Source organism: Siphateles boraxobius, unplaced genomic scaffold (genome assembly GCF_051911475.1).
Source record: "Siphateles boraxobius isolate OS27281-9 unplaced genomic scaffold, OSU_SipBor_1 20, whole genome shotgun sequence".
NCBI lineage: Eukaryota > Metazoa > Chordata > Actinopteri > Cypriniformes > Leuciscidae > Siphateles > Siphateles boraxobius.
The window spans coordinates 12,409,223-12,432,482 of NW_027508811.1; positions in this window are offsets into that span (position 1 = coordinate 12,409,223).

Here is a 23,260-nt window from a genome sequence, read left to right on the forward strand (position 1 = left end):
AACAATCTTCAGCTGCATGGAGTGTAATTCTTGATTTGTGCTGATTTTGTTATTGCCTTCTTGCAGATCGAGTACCATTACAGGCATCTTACAGGGATCATTACAGTAACGACTACGTCAACAACAACGAAAGTTTGAAAAATCATTATCATGATTATCCTGCAAAGTGTATCATGAAGAAGATAATTGTTTCATGAAGTCTTTGAAGTGTTGCAGCAATAATTAAATCAATTCAATTTAATCAATCAAATAAAAAAATAAAAAAGATACCCAGGTATATTGAGGAAATAAAAAGTTATAGATTAAGATATGATCTGATGCTAATGGTATCCATTAAGCAATTTCACATATTTGCATGATTTGGGATCTGTCTTTCAGGGACAAATGTTTAAATGCTTGTTTTTATTTAATTATTTCTATAATGCAGTAATCTGGTCTATTGATCATTTTTGTGCGCTCTCAGATTAGCATAATCTTACACTTGAGCAAATACCATTATGTGAACTGGATAAAGAGAGTTAGTCTGGCCTCAGTCTTTATCAACATGAAGAATAATCCAATTGATGAATTAATTTCACTCTAATGACCACAATAGGAAATTGTTCTTTTGTTCCAATGACAAATTGTTTTAGAAAAACTGCAGCATAAATCTATTAGGGGAGATTGGAGCTATTGTTGAAACATATATAATTGGACTTTTGACTCAAAATCTTAGTTTGAGTCTTCAATTCTAAAATGATTAAATGTTTTCTCTATAAAATGGCTATAGTCCTCAATGTTGTTACAAAATGTCACAGTGCTTTCAATAAACTATTTAATAAAAAACAATAAAAAAAAAACAATAAAAAGTGTGACTAGTCCCAGTCTACATATCAATAATATATTGGTATTCCAGTCTTTCCGAATATATCCATGATGATCATAGCGTCTCCACAGTGCAAATGACGTGTGTATGTAAGTAAGTAAGTATGAATTTTAAACATATAATTGAAAAGCTGAAAATGTCTTTGTGTGTATTTGTGCTCGGGGGCTGTCGGATTTTAGACACTCAGCTAAAGGCGTCAGACATATGGCTGAAATTAGATTACACAATCACAAATGTACCAATCAAGACCTCATGCATAATTCATAGCTACGCCTCACGGCATGATAATTACTTAATTAATATCCTGCCAACCTGAAGCTCCACTGAGACCCGACCGCCTGTAATCCCATGCCATCCCAAAGCAAGCAGCGTGCCCTTTGGGATGGGTGAACCTCCACCGTGGGAGCTCCTGATGAGCATTCAGGGTTGCAAACTCCCATCTTGTCACTGACAGTCTCCATAGAGCTAAATCCGGCCTGCTTGGACCTTCTTTTTTTCTTTGCTTTCTTCCCCATAATCTGGCCGATCCAATAATGTTCTCAGCTGGACCTCGAACAGAAAGATTTCTCCCCTGTGCCATTCCCAGAGCCACATTCAGGAACCACGGGGTGATGGTGGATTTGCGCTGTTTTCCCTGAAGACAGATTAGACATGATTGATATGAGAGGACGGGTGGTTTTCAATAAAGGTCTCAATCACACAAGAATGCCTTTTCATATCCAAGGGAAAGCGATTTCTTGTGGCCCGCATTAGTCTGTCACATTAAACGCTATAAAAAAAATCCCAAAACTAAAAGCTTAAGCTGAATTTGATGAAAACATTCTTGTTCTGTAGATTTGGCCAAGCTGATTATTGTCAAATAATTGAAATACTTAATCCATTGCTGTTAGAACTCTATGATGGCCAAACCAAATTTTTCAATATCCCAAACTGACCTTGTTAATATACTCAGCAAAAAAAAAGAAAGAAGTGTCCTCCCACGTTCAACTGTTTTTTCCCTCAGCAAATTTCTTATTATGTGTAAATATTTGTATGAACATAAAAATATTCAACAACTGAAACATAAACGGGACAAATTTCACAAACGTTTGACGAACAGAAATGGAAAATCTTTTTTGGCAACACTTGATCCATTAATACTAACACTTTCTTTTCTATTATACCTCTATTTTAAAATAATTACATACTGCGTTAGACTAAAAGGGGAAGGTTCTCAGCACTTGCATATTGTTGTCCTATTGTTAGTTTAATTGCTTCTATTGCTCTCCTCATTTGTAAGTCGCTTTGGATAAAAGCATCTGCTAAATGATTAAATGAATAATGAATCCCCGAACAGAGCGGTGGGTCAATATCAAAAGTGGCAGTCAGTATTTGGTGGCAGCTGATTTGCCAGTTTTGGCTGTGAAATGTTACTCCATTCTTCCACCAAGACACTAGCGAAATTCTCAAACACATCTGGGGAAATACATGGTTACACGTGGTTTAGCACTGCAAGGGCGATCAGCTGTCCTTCCTGTCTCCCTGTAGCACTATCTCAGACGTCTTACAGGACATTTATGGACATTGCAGTTTTTTGCTCCGGCCACATTTGCAGTCGTCATGAAACCTGCAGCAGGACTATGGCATGTTCACACAGGTGAGTCAGTAGAAAGGTCTCTTTATTGTCCTTAGTTATTGTAGTGACATTAATATTTTTTCCACCTTTAAACTGTAAGCATTTTAAAGACTGTTCCACAGGTGCATGTACAAAAATTGTTTATGATTACTTGAACGAGCATGAAAAAGATTGTTTATACACTTTCCAATAAAGATCTGTAAAGCTTATTTGTTTTTTTTTAAGTCTATAAAAACACTATCATGAAATAGGGACGTTACTTTTCTTTTTTTGCTGATTTAGTTAATTTAGTAATACACTGACAAGCTTGAGTTAATTTCTTTGAATTACAATGCGAGTGAGCAAAGATATGTTGAAGTGTAATTCTGCCACAAATTCAATTTCATGTTTGCATAGTCACGTATGAAACGTATAATATTAATGCATTGACAGCAACTAAATGTAAACATTCTGCATATGTACAACTTGATAGATTTACAAATGTTTACACTTGTTATAGGATCAAAACATTTAATTGAATTAATAGGCTGATTTATCGTATTTACCCAATGTGATTTATTAAAAATGTTCTCTGTAACGCTGGAGTGAGATGAGGTGGATCCAAGTGTAACGGAGGCCAGCAAGTGAGAGCTGTGCCGGTAAACCTCACTCCCCTGATCTCAAGAGAGAGGCGCCCCAGCAACTGATGCCAGAGGCTACAGTCTTTAGCGTCCTTGTTAGTGCATGTGCGTGCATGCGCCCCATGCTGGTAATGGTGGTTCGAATCCTGCTAGGGGCGGGGTGATTAGGACCAGAGGGTTTATAATGGTGCCGTGACCCGCAATTAATACTGTAATTATTAGATCATCTTTTTTTTTTTTTTTTTTCTTTGGAAAATGTGAGGCTAAAATATCAATATAAAACACATAACAAAAAATATTGTCAATGTAAATGTATCTGTCTATTAGGTTATGCAAATTGTTTAGGTTAGGGTCTATTGAATCAAATATAATTGTAATTGTATATATATATATATATATATATATATATACACACACACACACAGAGAGAGAGAGAGAGAGAGACACATACATATCTTAATATATATATATATATATATATATATATATATATATATATATATATATATATATTAGGGCTGTGAAAAGATTAATCGCATCCAAAATAAAAGTTTGTGTTTACATAATATATGTGTGTACACTGTGTATAATTATTTTGTATATATATAAATACACACACATGCATGTATATATTTAAGAAATATTTGCATGTATATACTGTATATATTTATTTATTATTTATATTAGGCCTATATATAAATATTTTATATATAAATAAATACAAATTCTTAAATGTATACATGCACGTGTGTGTATTTATATACATAAAATAATTGTACACAGTGCACACACATATTATGTAAACACAAACTTTTATTTTCGATGCGATTAATCGCGATTAATCTTTTCACAGCCCTAATATATATATATATATATATATATATACGTATATATATATATATATATATATATATATATCTTAAATTAACTTATAACATAATAAAAGGACTGCATGAGAAATACTTTCATGTTTTTGTTGTCAGTACATCTATATTGTAAGTTTCAGCATTTATCCAAACACACACATACTTGCGAATACCAAAGAGGTAAAAAAAAAAAAAATTGCTTAAGGCAAAAGCAAGTAATATTTATCACACACGTAAACAGCAACTTCTGTTTGAAATAGTTACTTAACCTTTACCTCCTCTTCTCTCTTGCCAATGAGGATTGTGTTGACAAATACAAAGCAGTAATTAACATTATTCTTTGAATATAATTAATTATTTTAAGATTGCATGGAATTAATTAGAACCTTAGCTAGAAGGAATATACTTTTTTTTTTACCAAAGCGTATGCACAGAGGTGTCAAAAATGTGGCAAACCAGACAAGAAAGTGTTAATGTAAGTGTAGGAGTGTTTGTGTGCACACCTTCATCCTCTGGGCTCCCAGTACCCAAGCATCTAGAGACATGGCAGAGAAACATCCTTCCACTACCTAATCAATCAATTCCCACTCTGTGGGCCAAATCCATGTTACTAATTACCCAATCACAGTGGGCAAACTCTTTCAGCCTGTCACACCAAACCCCACGGGGGTCCCCGGAGACCTGCTCCGTCTCTTCCCCTCATTAACTTATCCCGTCCGTTCCCATCGTCCAGACACTCCCAAGAGCAGCCAGGAGTTGTGGGTAATTCAGTGGACAGTCTCTGAGGTGACCATGTGCCTCAGGGCTGGAACGGTAGAGGACACATTGCTCCCTCTCTGTCTCTTCTCACTTTCTCTGTCTCTCTTAAAGTCCCTCCATCTCCTCTCGCTCTCATTCGCTCATGAGAATCTCGCTGTCCCATCCATGACTCCGTTTAACCTAACTCGCTCTTTTATCCTGCCTGTCCCGTTCTCTCTTTATCAGAAATTCCACCTCTCTGTTCCGTCTGCAGAGAGCAAACGCATCCGCCGGATACTAACAGCTCTGTATTCTCACATTTCGTCTAGGCTACACCTCCGGCGTTTTCACTTCTATGCCGTTAAAATTCAAATCACTACACTGAAGGAGAAGGTCTGTTGAGAAATGTTAATATGCTAATTAAACAACAGATAAATAGGAATGTCTGTCTGTATTTTAAAAGCTCACTGTAGCCTACTACTGCAAACAAATGTTACAGACAAAATGTACAGATTTAATAAACTGGGTATTTTCTCCCATTGACTGACTTACTCTGGAAATTCAGGATAAAGAGATAAAATAAAAAATGTCTTAATATATTCATCCTCATCTTGTTCCAAAACTGTAAGACCCTTTTTGGGGACTGAAAGTTTTAAGCTTCTGAAAGGTATATGTTGTGTGAGAAAAAAAAAGTTATTCACTGAAAATCTTAATCTTGCTATTCTTTGTGTCCGTTCATGAGATAAGTAGAGATGTCTGATTAGTGAAAGAATCATTCTTTTGATTCAGATCTTTTTTAGTGAATCAGCTGATTCAGTAAACAAAAATGGGCTGCATCCAAAATCGCATACTTATATAGGAGGCGAAAAACAATGTGTGACAATGTCCAAATTCACAGTAGCCTACTCATAAAAGAGTAGACAAAACATCCCCGGATGACCTACTACTTACAGCGAGATTCTGAAGTGTGCATACGATGGATATTATCCCATGAGGCCATGGGAGAGGATATATGAATGGCAGTGAACCGACGTTAACTGACGCTGGTAGGTCACATGATAATGACAACATGGCAAATTTGTTATGATCCAGATTACATTCATACTAAACACATTCATACTATAGAACATAATTTTTTAGCGGTCGTGAAGTAATTACTTATTCAAAACAAGTACCTACTCAAAAGAGAGTATGCGATTTCGGACGTAGCCATGGTCTTCATGATTCGTTAATGAATCAGTCTGAACCAGTTCTGAAGTTTGACTCACTGATTCAATGATCCAGAGCAACAAAAAAAAAATGCTAAAAGAAACTAAAATTTAAATTGAAAATATAAAAATAAAAGCTCATTCAAAATAAGTAAATTCTATAATAGTATATAAATAACACTAAAATAACAATTAACACCAGTCTTTGTAACATGTACTGAAAGAAAAGTTGTTAAGAAAGAAATTTGAAAGAAAAGTTGAAAGAAAGTTGTTTAAAATGACATGAGAATTTGCATACATGCTTCAGTTCTACATAAACATCGTCCTACTCACAAGAGATGATATCACTGCACCAGTTTTCCCCATTCTCTTAGGCCACATAACAGTGTGATTATGACCTGTGATAAATAGGGAAGCTTAACTGAGGCAATAAAACATAGGATTAGTGTTTAATGGGCTACAAACTTCCATCTGGTTTATTGAAGAGGCCACTTTCATTGGCCAGATCTCTTTCTTTATTCTCTGATGTCTCTCATTCCCCATTTGCACTTGATTCTTCTTTAGCTCGATCACACTAAGAGGTAAGAAGATATTTCTCTGACAAGTTGATGCAAAGTGGTACCATTTTTTGGAGCTTGCGCACAGACACGCATTTGGAGGAAGTTTCAATAACAGTACCAACAGTCATGGTGTGAGCTATCACACCTACAGAACTCTGCCAAAACAAACAGGAAAACTATATGGAAAGGATTTAAACATGAATCAAAGGTTTTCTCCAAAGCAACTCAATGACATCCCATTTTTCCCCTTTCCTTCACAGAACAAAAGATTGTTTCAAGCTTTTGGGTTTAAATGTATAGAGGACATTAATAATATAAAACACACTTTATATGTATACATACAGTATATATGCACTAGAGATTTTTAAATGCTATAAAAATAAGTTTCTTATGCTCACCAAGGTGGCATTTATTTGATTAAAAATACAAACAAAATGAATAGTTTTAATCAATAAGGATGCATACATTTAGCAAAAGATTCATAATTTTGCTAAGGTAAAATTAAAATAGATGCTGTTCTTTTGAACTTATTAATCAAAGAAAGAAGAAAAATATGTATCACTGTTTCTGCAAAAATAGAAAAGACCAAAATCTATAATATTAAGAAACTTCATTAATAATTGAGCACCAATAATAATAATTGATATTACTAAATCAAAATATTAGATTGATTCCTAAAGGAACACTTTTGACCATTAAACCATCATATATATATATATATATATATATATATATATATATATATATACATATATATATATATATATATATATATATATATATATACATATATATATATATATATATATATATATATCGACATTTTTTATTGGAAAATATATGACACTCAATGATTTCTATTTCTTGCAGATACTGTAACTTGAAAACTGAATTTGTTAATACTCGAAAGAATCATGGTGAATCAATTTCATAAATCTTTCATAAGCCGTACCTACACAAATCCAACTCCACACAAACACACATGTCCAGACACCGATGGACATGATAGGCCCTTATGACAGGTGTGGCACGCCTCCACGGGCTCAGTAGGTGATTAACACAGTGTGACAACTGAATAAAAGCAAAGCGATCATTTTTAATCCAATCAGCATCCACCACACCCGCTCCTGCCCCACCCGTCCCACTCTCCTTCACCTGTCACCCTTTGCCACTAATGCTTATCTGTCCGGTTACAATGTCCCAGCGGAGATGGGTTTGGCCGACTCTGCAGTAAGATCAAGGTGGGAGAGTCGCGCTTGTCTTGAACACATCATTGCCTACCGCCCAAAACCTCTATCCCTGCTCCCCCTTGGGGCATTAATAATGAATCCTCTCCCTTCTTTGCATTGGTGGGTTTCCATCTGAAATGGTCAGGGGGATTATCATATCGGAGCTGAGATTATGTTTGACTCTGGTGCCATGTTTGAATAGAGTTGAACAGAGGTGGGAGGTAATGAGAAAAAAAAAAGACTCTCTCCGTTCACTAGCATCAGGGGAACGGTAAATGATTTGATGAAAAGCAAGCAGGCATCCACGGCTGCTCTTTATTTTAGGTCTGAGTGGTGGCAGAGGGGCATGAAGGGATTCTAAATTACTTTTTGTGGGTGGATGAAGTATGAGTTCAGAGATTTACAGTCTCACAAAGGAGAGACCCATGGCGTGAAGATTAACTGGGACGCACGTCACGCTACTAAACAGTACCTTGGGTATACTGTGTACATGCTCAGTTTTGAAAAAGGACTGACTACTGAAGCATGGGAAAAACAGGCAATGCTATGTAATTTGTACTTTGTGTAGACGAAATGCATATTAAATAAGGGGTCACTTTTAATAAACCAAAAACAAAAAAGTAGAAATATAAGATGAAACTTAATGTTGAACATTTTAAACCACCTAAATTAAAGTAAAAAATATTGCATAGGTAAAACACTTTTTTGATAGTTACATATTTAGATGATATTTTTTGTTACAATACACACATATTTTACACTGTACCAAGATTTAAAATACCTACACATTTACTTAAAGTAATTAATTGCTTGGCGCCTTTCATCTTTCTACAAATATCTTTTTTACACTGCAGGGTCCCTTGTGTATTGAAGGATTAAATGTATGCACTTGACTGTATGTGAGACACGTGTATGGATGCGAGTGTGCATCTCAGGCTGATGAATGAAACATTTCCCTAGGCTTGACACTAAACATGTTGTCCAGCTGGCTAAATGCCTAGTGTTTGAATGACCTCGTGGCTTGGTGCAAACTGTTGACCCTCCTGGCCATGTTCTGTTTAATGGATTCTGTGTATCTGCTGCCAGCTCTGCCATGCTCTGGCTAAGACATGGATGCCCAACTGACCTCCTCTGCCCCCTTCTCTCATTCAAGCCAGGAGCAGCTAACCCCAATGGATTTCTCATTTGTGGCTTGTGCACAATCAATGCACCTTCTCCTCCTTCCCAGACAGGGACCATGGATCAGCACTTTCCTGTATGTGTGTGTGTGTGTTTGTCCACTTCCTTTGTTTTCACTAACCTTTCCCCATTGCCTGCCCTTGCGAAACCGCAGTGTCCACCGGCATATCTTCATCATTCTCTCTCTTTCAACCTTCCTTGCTTGGTGTGTAACTCTCCAGCCTGTTCCATACCCCCTTCTTGTTCTCTCAGTCTGTGACAGCTGGAGTAAACAGAGATGAACGAGGCGTACAGCTTCCTTCCCTGATCCTCTGCATCTCCTTTGCCCACCGGTGCCTCCTCTTCTCTTCTCTAATGTTTCCGTAGCTTGGACTGGCCCGTTTCAGGACTATGGCATGTCTGGATATGCTGCAGAGGGAATTGCGAGCGATTTGGAGCCTGTGGGAGAAACTGGGGCAAAAGCCAAATCCATCAATGGCAAAAGGATAAAGCCTCATCTATTTTCAAAACATGTACAGCAAACAGACTATCCTGCTCACAGTGGTGCTTATTCACTAACCGTGTGTACGTATCTGTGCATAAACCCTGTACGCAAATGTTTTCAATTATTCATCAGTATGTTTGCACTTTTTTATTAAGGGTAAAATGTCTCCCAGTAACCTTTAGTAACATGAAATGTGTCATGCAGATATGTATATTTGTTTTTGAAAGAAGTCTCTTATGCTCACAAAGGTTGCATTTATTTATATATTTTAAAATGAAATTTATTCCTCTGATGGCAAAGCTGAATTTTCAGCAGTCATTACTAAATCATTCTAATATGGTGCTCAAGAAACATTTCAGATTTTTATCAATGTTGAAAACAGTTTTACTGTTTAATATTTTTGTGGAAACCACAATAGACTTTTTATAGGAATCTTTGATTAACAGAAAGGTCAAAAGAAGAGCATGCATTTGAAATAGAAATCTTTAAATCTTTTATTTTGGTAACATTATAAGAACTGCTTTTCTTTCATGCACTTTAAATTTACATATTTTTGAGCAATTCTATTATTCTATATTGAAGTATTCTAAAATAGGAAACTATAATTAACTGGTTGTATGTGATAGTAGATGACATTTAGGCTACACATTTCCTTGTGCAGCGGTTTTGTTTTGTTCTTTACTTTTCAGCTGCAGTCAGATTTGATTTCACATGTAAGTGTGTAAACAGAGCGAGTGCTTGAGGGTGACGGCCATGTCCTCATGCTATGGGTTACACCGCAGGCATCTATTATGTCAAGAAAATATACTTTAGGTCTAAAAGAGGCAACTGGATTATCAAATAAAACTCTATTTAGTGGTATTATAAGTATATTTCCCCTCGGCAAGTAATTATGGTTATCTTGTTAAGCATCCTTGAGGCAGTAGAACAACTCTGAGGCAATTAACACTGGATTTTGATCGGCCTTAAAACCTTTTTGCCCTTACTGTAGGACCATACAGATAAATTCATGTTACTCGCTGACTCACATACAGAGAACGAGAATAACATTAAAGGTCTTTGGTCTGCCTTGTCCATATTTGTGCAAGGTTAAGGTTGAAAGAGGCGCTTACACCATATCTCTGGATTACAAAAGAAATTTGAAGACAATTTCTGTACACTGTAAACAAACTATTCCCCATCTTCAGCTGCAGCCCACTTAAAAAAAAGAAGGCAGATGTCTAGGAATACGTTTGCGATGAAGGCATCCAGATCCAGTGGGAGTGCACACACACACACACACACACACCTGCGCACATGCATGGCTAGCACAGATCTGACAGCTCCCTGCGGCCCTGCAGGTAGCGTTTTATGAGGCTGTAGCTTCTCATTATCAGAGCTCAGGAAAAGACCATCGCCATAAAACATTACCTTCCCTACTGCGATAAATTGAGACCAGCGTTTTGTGTCACTTCCTTTTGATGCCAACATCAAATCTCAAATGGCTTTCAAAACTTTCTATATGCTGCTTACCAAAGAGCTCTGTAATAGCTGGAGAACGCTACTGTAGCTGTTAACATTACTATTCATCTCAATAGCAGTTGCTTGACATGGTGAAGAACACCCTGGTGGTATGAAGCTTGAAACCTGACAGCCTTGCTCACTGCTCAATAGATTCAAGTTTTTTTTAGACATTCATCTGAGTCATAATGCTACATGACCAATTTCACTCAAAATGAAAAGACATGACAACAACACTAATGGCAAAACAAGAAATTGTTTACTCCTGAATACCCTGAGCAGGAAAAAGAATTGGTCACTGGCAAGCTATAATATAATGAAATGCGTAAATATTTATAATATACACTAGCAATCAAGATCAAGAAGTATCTTATGCTCACCAAGGCTGCATTTATTATGATTTAAAATAACTGTTTCTTATTTGGTACATTTTAAAGTGTTATTTATTCAAGCTGAATTTTCAGCATCATTACTCCAAACTTCAGTGTCACATGATCCTTCAGAAATCACTCTAATATGCCGATTTGCTGCTCGAGAAACATTTCTTATCAATGATGACTACAATTACGCTGCTTAATATCTTTGTGAAACATTTTTTCAAGAATTTTTAATAGAAATATTTTTGAAACATTATAAAATGTCTTTACTGTCACTTTTGATCAATTGAATGTGTCCTAGCTTGAAAAATAAAACATAAAAAAAAGACAGAAATTTGCAGCCAGATGATGCAGGTACAGAATCTACCAGTAGGGGCTAGCTAACTAATCCTAAATGTAGGCTAATCAGCAAACATTCAGCAGTGTTCATTTGAGCAGATCCACACACATAGTAATCACAAAATGTTGACTAATTTGTTGCCTAATTAAATAAAATGATTGAAATGACATCTAAAAAATATGAATTCATGCACCATAGAAGTTTGAGGGATGCAGGTGGTATATTAGATATTACACACACAGGCAGTGGCAAGCATTGGATGAGAATCTGCAATGGTGGATGGGACACAGGTGTGCGGTTGATGGTGGGCCAGGGGTGGATATTGGCGTGGATAGAGCTAGTAAACCTGAAGGAATGGAAAATGGATGTTAGTCGTAGTTAGGATGTTAGTGGACTTCAGGAGGAACAGCCAAGCACTTCAGTGAACAGTCCTTTGAAGAGCATTTTTAAAATCTGAAGAACTTTTTATATATATATATAAAGGAACCATATATGCAACTAAAGAACCATTCTTTTTAAGAGTAAACTATTTTTTGACAATCAAAAGCTGAAAGTTTTGGCGCCCTTGGCATGAGGTGCAATAAGGTGACAGGAAGTCTGCGAGGGGTTAGACAGGTAAACGCTACAGAGATAGATGCAGATATAAAACATTTGACATTGTGCCAGAGACAGGCTAACTTCTGCTCAACAACACAGCTCTGAGTCTCAAAGGTGTATTTATGTAACTTCCAGAAACCCAAGCCTCGAGAAGCATTGCCTTCCCTCCCGGGCCGTGGACCGTAATGACAGGAAATGATATGGTGTCAGAATAGCAGCACTTCTACAGGGAGAAGCAGAGCCTTACTTACTCTCAACCCTTCAATGAACCAGTTGAAAATTAAAATCCTCCCTTTTCTCCTCTCTGTAATTACCCACCTATGGGGAGGATGGATGAAGCCAGGTAGATGGATTGAGACGGGGAGGAAAGCGAGAGAAAGAGAGGGAGTCGAGGAAAGAACGAGTGGAAATAAATGGAGGCTCAGAAGAAGACAAGGCAGAGAGAATGTCTTTTTATTAAGCTTCCTCCCCCCAGATGTGTTCTTAATGTGCACTCAGCACAATATTTCCCTCCATTCTTCTCTCCTGCATCCGGCCTCATGCTGCTGGAGGGAGAGATCAAGTGGAGAGAGAGAGAGAGAGAGAGAGAGAGAGAGAGAGAGAGAGAGAGAGAGAGAGAGAGAGAGAGAGAGAGAGAGAGAGAGAGAGAGAGGCATTACCCAGTGAGTCAGTAATTCTATTGCAATGAAATTTAGTGCTGTTTTCTTAACTCTCAGGTTCTGCTAGGAGTCGAAGAGACCCCAAGGCTCTTTTTTAATATCTCAACAAAACAATCTTGTTATTAAAGTATAAGAATGGTACGTCTTGAGTTTTCCTATACTTACAAAGTTGATAACACATTTCAAGCCTCCTCGTTACATGCATTTGGATGACCCCAGCTATAGAGACCCAGGTGCAAAACATGTTTTAATGCAATGAATATTTATATCACGAGACTCAAAGTAAATTTTATTTGTATTCTATAGCCATTAGGTTTTGATTAACATGTAAATGTACATTGCATTCTATAGGTCTGTTAGTTCGCAAAATTTGATTACAACCGGACTAAAGCATTTGACATTTTAGAAAGGCAAATTATTACTTGAATCCAACTGAACTTTAAAATGCATGTAAACGTATTAAACATGTCACTGCATAATGATGTGAGATATACTGAAACTGTTCAGTGAAGTGTTTTCCAAATTGTTCAAGTATACAAGTCTGCTGGTGCAAAAAAAAAAAAAAAGAAAGAAAAGGAAATGTTCTTGAGAAACAAAATTGCAGAAGACATTAAGACTTGTTTTCAGTGTATATGTCTTGAACTACTTTTATTTTTCTTACCCCACTCGCAAATTGTCTTTTCTTATGTGTAAGAAAAAACAATCAAGACATATTCTATGAAAACAAGTCTGCAAGTTTATGCAGTTTCACTTGTCAAGTATGGTTGATTTTATTTTAAGGCAGTTTAGAGTTTTACGTGAAGACAATAATAATAATGATCATCAAGTAAAATAAAGTCAAGTAAAGACACGCTGGACCTCATTTACACTGTCCAAGTTTAGATCATACAGGAAGTGCAATATCATTTCTTAATATCTGAGCTCTTCCAGCACACTCTGCCTACATATTGGCATGTTGTTTGATTATTTGTAGAAATGCATAATTTCCACTGCTGTGAGCACATCAGTATTTTTATAATGATGATTTTGATTAAGTATTACTCAATATGGTCTGAGCAAAATTGTCACTGATGTAACTGATCTTGAGGACACGGTTATCTGCAATTCCTTTAAAAGAAAGGTTTGTGACCTCTTTTATGAATTCATGTCATCCTGTTACAAGATGATTATATGAAACTTCTTCACATGTGTTATGAATATGAAACAGCTCAGAACCATTTACTCTTTATCTCTAGTGAATTGTGGGCTTTCCTGGGCAGACATCATATATACGGTGGTCTAGACTGTCAAAACAAAGCCTGCTTCATTTAACTTTAAAATCATCTTGATTTTGTATATATGTTAACAAATTTATTAACAATACTATCGTTCAAAGGTTTGGGGTCAGTAATTTAAAAAAAAGAAGAAATTATCACTTTTATTCAGCAAGTATGCATTACATTGAGCAAATGTGACCGTAGTGAAATGTATTTAATCAATTTATTCATTTCAAATAAATGTTGTTCTTTTGAACTTTGTGTTCTTTAAAGAATCCTGAAAAGGTGCATCACTGATTCCACAAACAAAATTAAGCAGCACAACAGTTTTCAATATTGATAAAAATTAGAAATGTTTCTTGAGCACCACCAAATCATCATATAAGAATTATTTCTGAAGGATCATGTGACACTGAAGACTGGAGTATTGATGCTGAAAATTCAGCTATGCCATCACATGAATAAATAACATTTTTAATTGAGAACAAATTGTTAAATTGTAAAAAATATTTTTTATATATTTATTTTTGTCCCAAAAAAGGAGACTTGTTTCAAAAACAAATAAAACATCTTGTCAACCCCAGACTTTCAAACTGTAAAGTATATAGACATCACACTTGGGTGTATTTAGCCACTTCTGATGATTACTGCAGGAAGGTTGCCTGAACACACAAAAAACACAATCACATTATGTCAAGGCAATAATTCGACAGAATTAAGCCCAGCCAACCCCTCCTCCCTAAGTGAACACTGCATAAGAAACATCTCATGCAGTTTAACCTCCTGCCTCTCTGCAGCTCTGCACACAGCCCTTGATATCACTGCCCATTTACAAAAACTGGCCTCGCAAAACCAGAAAGGCTATAAAAAATCTCCAAGCGCAGAGGGGAGAGGAGGAATCATTACGCGCAATTTATAAACCATTAAGAGACTTATAAAAGAAGAGAGGCAGCAATCTGATGGAGGGAGGAGTGTGATGGAGCTTTGAAACTGAGGGGGAGAAGCTTTTCATTTGGGAAATGTGCTCTGGCTGCTGACGGTGAGTTTGGGTAATAGGGCTGGGGGGTCACCTCTAGCCCACTGATTCACACACCCAACATCTGAGAGAGAACGAAAGAGTAGATTCGGATGAAGAGAGGACTGCAGCGGGTCTCTGCCTGCATGCCACAGAAGCCCTCAGGATGCAATGGGACCACTTCCCGTGTAACTGTAGATGAAATGATAAATGAAAAGATGAATGTATGAAGGAACTGATAAGAAGTCACCTGGGTTCTGCAGGGTCAGGTAAAGAACAGAACTTGAAATTGGTGCTGCAATCCCTGTGAAATACTTTCAACCCATGCAGCATGCATATATACTGTACATATATTGGGGGTCATTAAAGGTGGGGTATGTGATTCTCTCTTTTGTACATTTTTTCAAAATAACTTGAAATCCTATTCCTAACCCACTTACAGCCACTGAGTTAGAAGCACTGAAATGAAAATTAAGCAATTTATTGATCTGTTGAACGGGCAGGACTCGAAAAACTCCAGCCAATCATTTCCAAGACCACCTAGAATCATTGGACAGTAAGTTCGTCAATCAAACGGTTGTACCATACCCCCCTCCCCCCAGCGCGCGTGACCCCCTTCGTGCGCATACTCAAAGCTTGTGACGCATGCGCATCTCGTCAGTAAAGCCGGTTCCATGATTAGTAGTAAATCGTCATTAGAATCTCTCGCACATCTGAGTTTTGAGTCCATGTTCTTCGAATGGGTGGAGTCAGGGCCAGCGTCGGAGGAAAGAAGGTAGGACCATTTGAATTGTGTATTTTCAAAATCTGCCGGTCGTTTTCCAAATCACATACCCCACCTTTAAGATTTTTTTTTTGAAAGAAATTAATCCTTTTATTCAGCAAGGATGCATTAAAATTAACAAAAGTGACAGTAATAACATTCATAATGTTACAAAAGATTTCACATTAATTCGGTTATTTTGAATTTTCTGCTCATCAAAGAATCCAGAAAAACGTATATCAGTTTCCACAAAAATATTGAGCGAAATATTAAATGTTTTCTGAGCAGCAAATCAGCATATTAGAATGATTTAAGAAGGATCATGTGATAATACAAAATACAAAACAGTCATGTTAAATTGTAATAACATTTCACAATATTACTTTTTTCACTGTATTTTTTTTTTCAAATAAATTCAGCCTTAAGCATATGAGACTTCTTTCAAAAACATTTAAACTGTTGTGTGTGTGTGTGTGTTTGTGTGTGTGTATGTATATACTGTATATATATATACACACACACACACACTGTTTAAATTATTTTGAAAGTAGTAACTATCAATGGGTGCAATTCGTTCCTAAATTCCTCAGTGTTCATGGGAAACTACAGCAAGATGAGATAAACGCTGATGTCTGAGATTAAAAATGAGGCGTTTGGGAGGGATGGCACTGCTATGCACTTCTTTACACTTTCATAGAAATCATTATAGAGAAGATTATATGCATAAGGCAGCATGTATGAAATAGAGCTGTTGGAAGGTCAGTGGGGTCAATAATTGCGCCCCAGCACGCGTCTGAGTGGAGCCTGAGGGCAAGTCTTACCGTATCATAACACTACCACAGTCAATACACTCCAAAGTGAGCTCTCATCCTGCAAGCAAGAAACGGGAACAGAAATCAATAATCTCAAAAAGATTATACAATAAAACTATTAAATATATTATTGACCCAATCCAATATCTATTGCACTGCATGTCTATTTGGAGATGTTTTACCATCTGAAAAGTGCAAGGAGAAAATTAGACTATTTAAGAGAACATTTAATGGGTATTTTGTACAACGAGGCATTAAAGATAAAAAGGACTCGCCTCAATTGTTCAGCCCGTGACGCCAAAAATGCAACCATTTACACTACATTTTTCACAAGGTTTTACAGCAAGGTTATTTTTGGAAATTTCCAGGAAAAAAAGGAGGAGGAAAATTTCTCTCTTAAACCAATTCATCTTATTTCTAGTGGCTGTCACCAGTGTAAGCTGGGAAAGAAATTGTACAGCCTGGATGGGATATCGGCACAAAGTGTGATGGCGTCTCTACTATGTCAAGGAATTTGATTCCATGTGGTTCAAACCACATCACCTCATAACATAAATCAAGGTCTGTCAATCAACTATCAGCAGAGACACAATGCTTATGTAACATGCCCAGAAAAGCCCATATCTCACAGGTAATGGAGCACTGAGAGAAAGACCAAAACAAAACATCTGATTGGGCCAGGAAGGAGGGAAGAGAGCTATGATTGACAAAATAGATTATAGGTTCTAGGTACATGCGAGATAATGAAGCTCCCTAGCAGAGGAAAAAATAGAGGAGAAAAGTGCAAAAGTGTTATAAGGCGGAGTGTGAGAAGGGAATGTGAGATAGTGAAGGTGAGAGAGAATGAATGCCAGAAACAGTGAGATGAATGATAGAAAAGGAGCAAAAACGTGTCTGTTAGTTAGAAAAGGATGTGAACTCTGTCTTTGAAATGTGCAGGAAAAACCGAGAGGGGAAGACAGCGCAACAGCATGTGAGAGGATAGTTATCTGGTACTTAAATACGTACAAAAAAGGACCAGAAATGCTTCTTTTAAAAAATGTTTCTTTAATAAAAAAAACTTTTTGCAGTTTTTTTCTTTTTCAACAAATGGTCAAGAGGTGCTAAACTATTAGAAATTGTTGATTGACAATGTCTGAATTTCAATTTAAATGTGATTATTTTTTTAAATGTAAATTTTTTTGTATCCCTTTTCCCAGTTTAAAATCCTGTGTCATTTTGCGATTAACAACAAAAAAACAAAAAAATGCGTGATCTTTTATTGGAAAATTAAAAACATTGTATCAAACTTGTATAATTACCTTAATATTTTAAACAGAGAAGATAGTAATCAAACTAAATGTTATAAAAAAAAATCACCTGTCAAGTTTATAATATATTACATCAGCATATGAGAATCAAATTAGACGACACAGGGACACAAGGCCAAAATTATGAAAAAGGATCAGTCAAGAATAGAAAATATTCAAGTCGGGAATGTCTGAATCAAAATCAGAATGTGTAGTTTGTGCATTAAAAATGTCCGTCAAGACCAACATGTTGATGTTCATTAACCCGGAGAAGTTTTTTAATTTGGATTGCCATTTATTCTCCTTAGCATGCAGTGTAAAGTTGTTCACTCAGTTCCGATTAAATTTCAGCAAGTGAAGCACAAATTTATGCTATGCAAATTTATGCGATATGTATAGGCTATTAGGTAAGTTATTGTCTCTGACAAGTCAGCAAGTTGAAGCCGCGGTCAGGTCGCCATTTTCTTATTTAGAAAAGTATTTATAAAATGATGGTGGTTTCCTCATTCGCCATGACACTCTCTTTGAGAAACGCTGCAAGCGAATTGATACAAATGGTTCCCGTGGTGATACTGGGGCATGTTCAAGCTCAAAGCGGTGCGCAACGTTTTGCTACTGTTTCCGGGTTGAACGACATGTTTCCTGGAAACGGTGTGCAACGGGGTTTGAGATACGTTTTCTCTTGTTTGGTGGGTGTGTCAAAAATGTCAGCACAATCACCAGCAACATATATATAAACCACGCGGTATTAAAGAGACAGCTTGCACAATGTGTCCAAGTAAAGTCGTTTACAAATGTGTCCGCTGCAGCTCGGTATACGCAACAATTGAAGATATTAGAAGACATGTTTGTCTTTTCATTCTGAAATGCGAGGCAAATGTTAGATCACAATAATTAGGAACCACAGTTTCCACAAATCTACAAATTGATTGGGATGTTCTCTTTTATTCTGGACGGCAAGGGCAGTGACTGTAAAGCGTATTTTGCAGTATTAAACGCGTATTTATACCGATTTCATCAGGCTCTGAAATTCTTCAAAAAGAACACAAAGAATGGCCTTCTCAGCTGCCATAGTTGCAACTCTTGCGTCATCAGAACAGGGTGTTCAGCGCACCAACGTTTCTGTTTAAAAAATGTTTTTCAACTTTTTGTCTGGACTGAACGCAGCCCTGTTAGAATATCGCATGGCTGGAAAAGGCACTCAGCCAATCAGAATCCAGAACTAGAATGAAATATTGTATAATATAATATAATATATGAAAACAAGTCTTAATATCTTATGCTTGCTTCATTGACATTGGAAAACAAGTTAAAAAAAGGACATTTTTCTTCTGCAGTGTGGGTAACAGTTGGAAAACATGCAGTAACACATTTGAGCAAAAAAAATTAAACCTTGAAGATTGTGGGACAGAGTGATAGAAACATAGAAAAACAAATGCAATAACACATTAGTCTTCAGTGACCGGCTATAATAATGCAAACGGGGGGGAGGATGACACAGCCAGAGTGAAAATCAAGAGCAACAAAAATGTGCTGGCAGTTATGAATGTGTGATCAATACGAGACAGAAAGTGAAAGAGATCGAAAAAGAATGGAGATAGTGAAAAAAAGCCCATGCGCATCATGGAGAGGGGGAATGAAAAATGATAGCAGTTACCGACGTCTGGTGAAAGATCGGTTATTACACAAGCTGAGAGACAAACAGCTTCTTTTACGGAGAAATAAAGACACTCATCCATTTAAATCATCAAGGGCTCTTGGGGTGGCCACGCTCATTCACTGCACAGGTAAGGAGGACGCCGGGTGGTCTTCCGTGCCATCCTTCAACGCAATTCATCATGTTAAGGGTGCGTCCTCTTTTCTCCTGGGGCACACTGGGTAATTTCGTTGACCAGAATGTGGCGCTGTCGACGGAGCCCTTTGTTATTTACTGCATACTTAGTTCCTTTCCTCACCCTGACACTCACACAATTTATGAGGACAATTGCAAGGCCCGCCGCGCTCCAACGGAGCCCTCCCTGATGGATAGAAAGCCAGAGATGGGGGAAAGATGTAAGAAATGGGAAAGAGAGAAGCATGCGGGGCGGAGCAGGAAAGAGACAGTCTCGAGCGAAACTTGATGAAAAGTTTATGTTTCTTTGCCTCGCTGGATTTCAATCTTTCAAGAGCGGAGAACATGAGTTTATGATCAGGGTCACAGCGACAAGAGGGGATACATGGTGTTCTCCTTTCCTCTGCAAGTGGAAAAGAAACATGAGAACTCAGAAGATTTTGACAGCTTGTGTGAGAGAATGACTGAGTAATGCTTGAATGTGTGTGTATGCACATGCGTTGGAGGTTAGTGCATGTGCCTCAGGATAAAAGAGACCTCAGTAAAGAGTTTTGTGGAATGCCTAGTCTTAAACTCAGCTGAAGTGAAGCTTTTTCTCATCCATCTTGTAAAATGCCAGTAAGCCACCAAATGTCACCCGAATGTCACTTCCTTCTCCGTCTGTACTTCACATTTGAGAGAGAGCGACTATGTGGTCCGACACTAGGGATGTGCCCAAAGTCCTTATTCAAAAAGGCAGCTGTCTATGATTTTAATACGATAACAAATAACAAAATAAATGCAATAATGCATTTTATAGAAAAATATTTTAATGAATATATTTAAAGCATTTATTATATATTATCATTTAAATGTTATGTACACTAGTACACTATACTCTTGTGCTCATCAAGGCTGCATTTACTTAACTTCCGTTAAGGGAACATAGTGAGCATTAATGCACCCTGGTTTTCAAAGTGCATTGTGGGACTTTTTAGGAAGCGAACATTTCAGTGCACTGTTAGGATTTTGCAATTAAGTCAGCCCTTAAAATGGCAGACTCCCTGATTTGGGAAATAGGGAGCTGATTGAGACGGGCCATTAGTGAATTTGGAGTATTTTAAATGAGCGGCCGTATGCACGAGGTTAGTCGTTAGCATAAATCACGACTAAAGCAACTCAGTGACTCTCGTCAAACATATGCCACTCTCTGCGAAAAGCTTTGTGATATTTCTCATGGAAGTCAGGTAATATTTACCTGATTTCTGTAAATGAATACTATTCCGAGCAGCATTGTATCAGATTTGAGCTCGCCTAGCTGCACGTTGTGAGTCAGGACTACCGTTGCTGTTGAAATTTACGGTAGCCTAACTGATACAGTTGTAGACATTCAAATCTGTCACCGTTGACATTTATACTCGCACAACCAATGAACTGCGATGAACCAATCAACAATCTCTGCGAACTGTTTTTTGTACGTACATGCAGATCCAATGAAGAGTTTTCTTCTTCATCCACTATTGTGCTTGGTAGGCTGATCTTCCATTGCGCGTAAATCCTCTTCTCGGCAGGCTTGATGTTGAAAATTTTATAATGTATAACATAAATGATTTGGAAATTTACAGCCAATGTTTCCAATTTATACATGTTGTATGGGGAGAACAGTCAGTAAGGTGAGTCTTTGTGGGCGAACCACGGCAAAAGAGCTATTTCAATGGTATTGCTTTTTAAGTCGTTTTCAAAACATTTTTCGCAAAAAAAAATTGTATGAAAGTTACTGGTGAATCAGGATTTATTTGTGAAAATGTCCGTACGCAGACTTCAAGCACAATTTTACATGTACACATGCTAAGTGAATGAGACCAACTCTTTGCAAAGTTCTTTTTGTTTTGATAGAAAAAAAAATACAACAAAAAAATAATTCAAAGAAAGGCCCTACACTGAACAAACATGTTTTGAGATACATACTTCATAAAAGTGCATAGTGAGTCAATTGCTCATAGGTTGTCGGGAAGAGAGTTCCATAGCTTGGGACCGAAATGGCTAAAGGTTGACTCACCAATCTTTAGCTGTGTTTAAGTTCAAGTTACTATTGGATGCTCAGAGTGATCTTGCTGGAGTATATTGATTCAACAAATTAGAAATCAATCTTGAATTTATTTCCGAATAATACAGGTAGCCAGTGATGGGATATGAGTGTTGAATGAGATTTCTCATTTTAGAGTGAGTGCTTTTTGGTAACCCATTGCAATATGTAAAGTCTAGATGTAACAAATGCATGATGAAGTTCTCATTGTCAGAATGGAAGAGAACATCACATACTTTGGAGATGTTTCTAAGGTGATTGTAAACACTCTTACACCACTCTTCGGAAATCATTCTAATATGTTGATTTGCTTCACGGTTTTATTTTTGTATTTCCACAAATATCTTTGTGGAAACAGTTATTTCTTCCAGTATTCTTTGACTAATACTCGTGCACCTTAGCTTTGAATAAAAAAGAAAATAGCATATATTTCTTGTATAATTCATAAAATTCTATGTAAATGCAACTGAGTTGGGCTTTCCATTTAGTTTAAGCCCAGCCCATAACCTATTCAATCTGTATACAGATTCAAAAACAAATATTGATGCCAACGCAACCGATAGATAAAAATACAAATAACAGCTGCACACCTCATCTGACATTTCTATCCATTCCACCACTGATTCTTTATGTTTCTCTCAGAATAACCTTCCTCACAGGCTCCCTAAACGCTTACAGCCATCAGATCATAACAATGCATTAAAGTAATCACTCTGGATAAGTCAATTTTCATAAAGGGTGTTAGATTAAACTTTAATGAGATTAGTCCAATTTATGTACCATTTTATTCTAGGTTATAAATCGATAATCCGCTGATTATATTATTCACTCAAGCAAAGCGCTTAAAGACCCAGTGCCTCCGATTTGGGCTTTATTTCATCAGTGTACACATCCTGTTCCATAGCTAGGGGTTCTATTGGGACCATTCACTAGCAAACACATATATTTTTAGTCTCTTCAACACTGCCTGGTGTAAAAGACAACAAACAGGGTGGAGAAAAGAAACTACCTAGAGAGATGAGGAGCGAAGAGGAAAGGGAACAAAATCGTGGCTGTAAAAATAAAGCAGATGGGGAATAGAGACCTTTCTTTTATTTGTTCCTTCTTTATATTCAAAGTTATTTTCATTGGGGCTTTTCAGTCTTATTGAATTGGATTCTAACAATAAAAATACAGAAGGTGCATCTCCAACTGTCACAGCTCAAATCTCACTGCTTCTTGCCAGACCTCTATCACACCAGAGGAGCCATCGGGTGATTGAACAGAAGAAAGGCGAGATATGCCCCTAATAGAGCATTGTCCAGTGGTGGGTAGCTCTGATGGGGGCTCCCGTCGGAAGGGCTTGTGAAGCAAGCAAGGTTAATTTGAAATGTGTCGTGGGCAACGATGCAC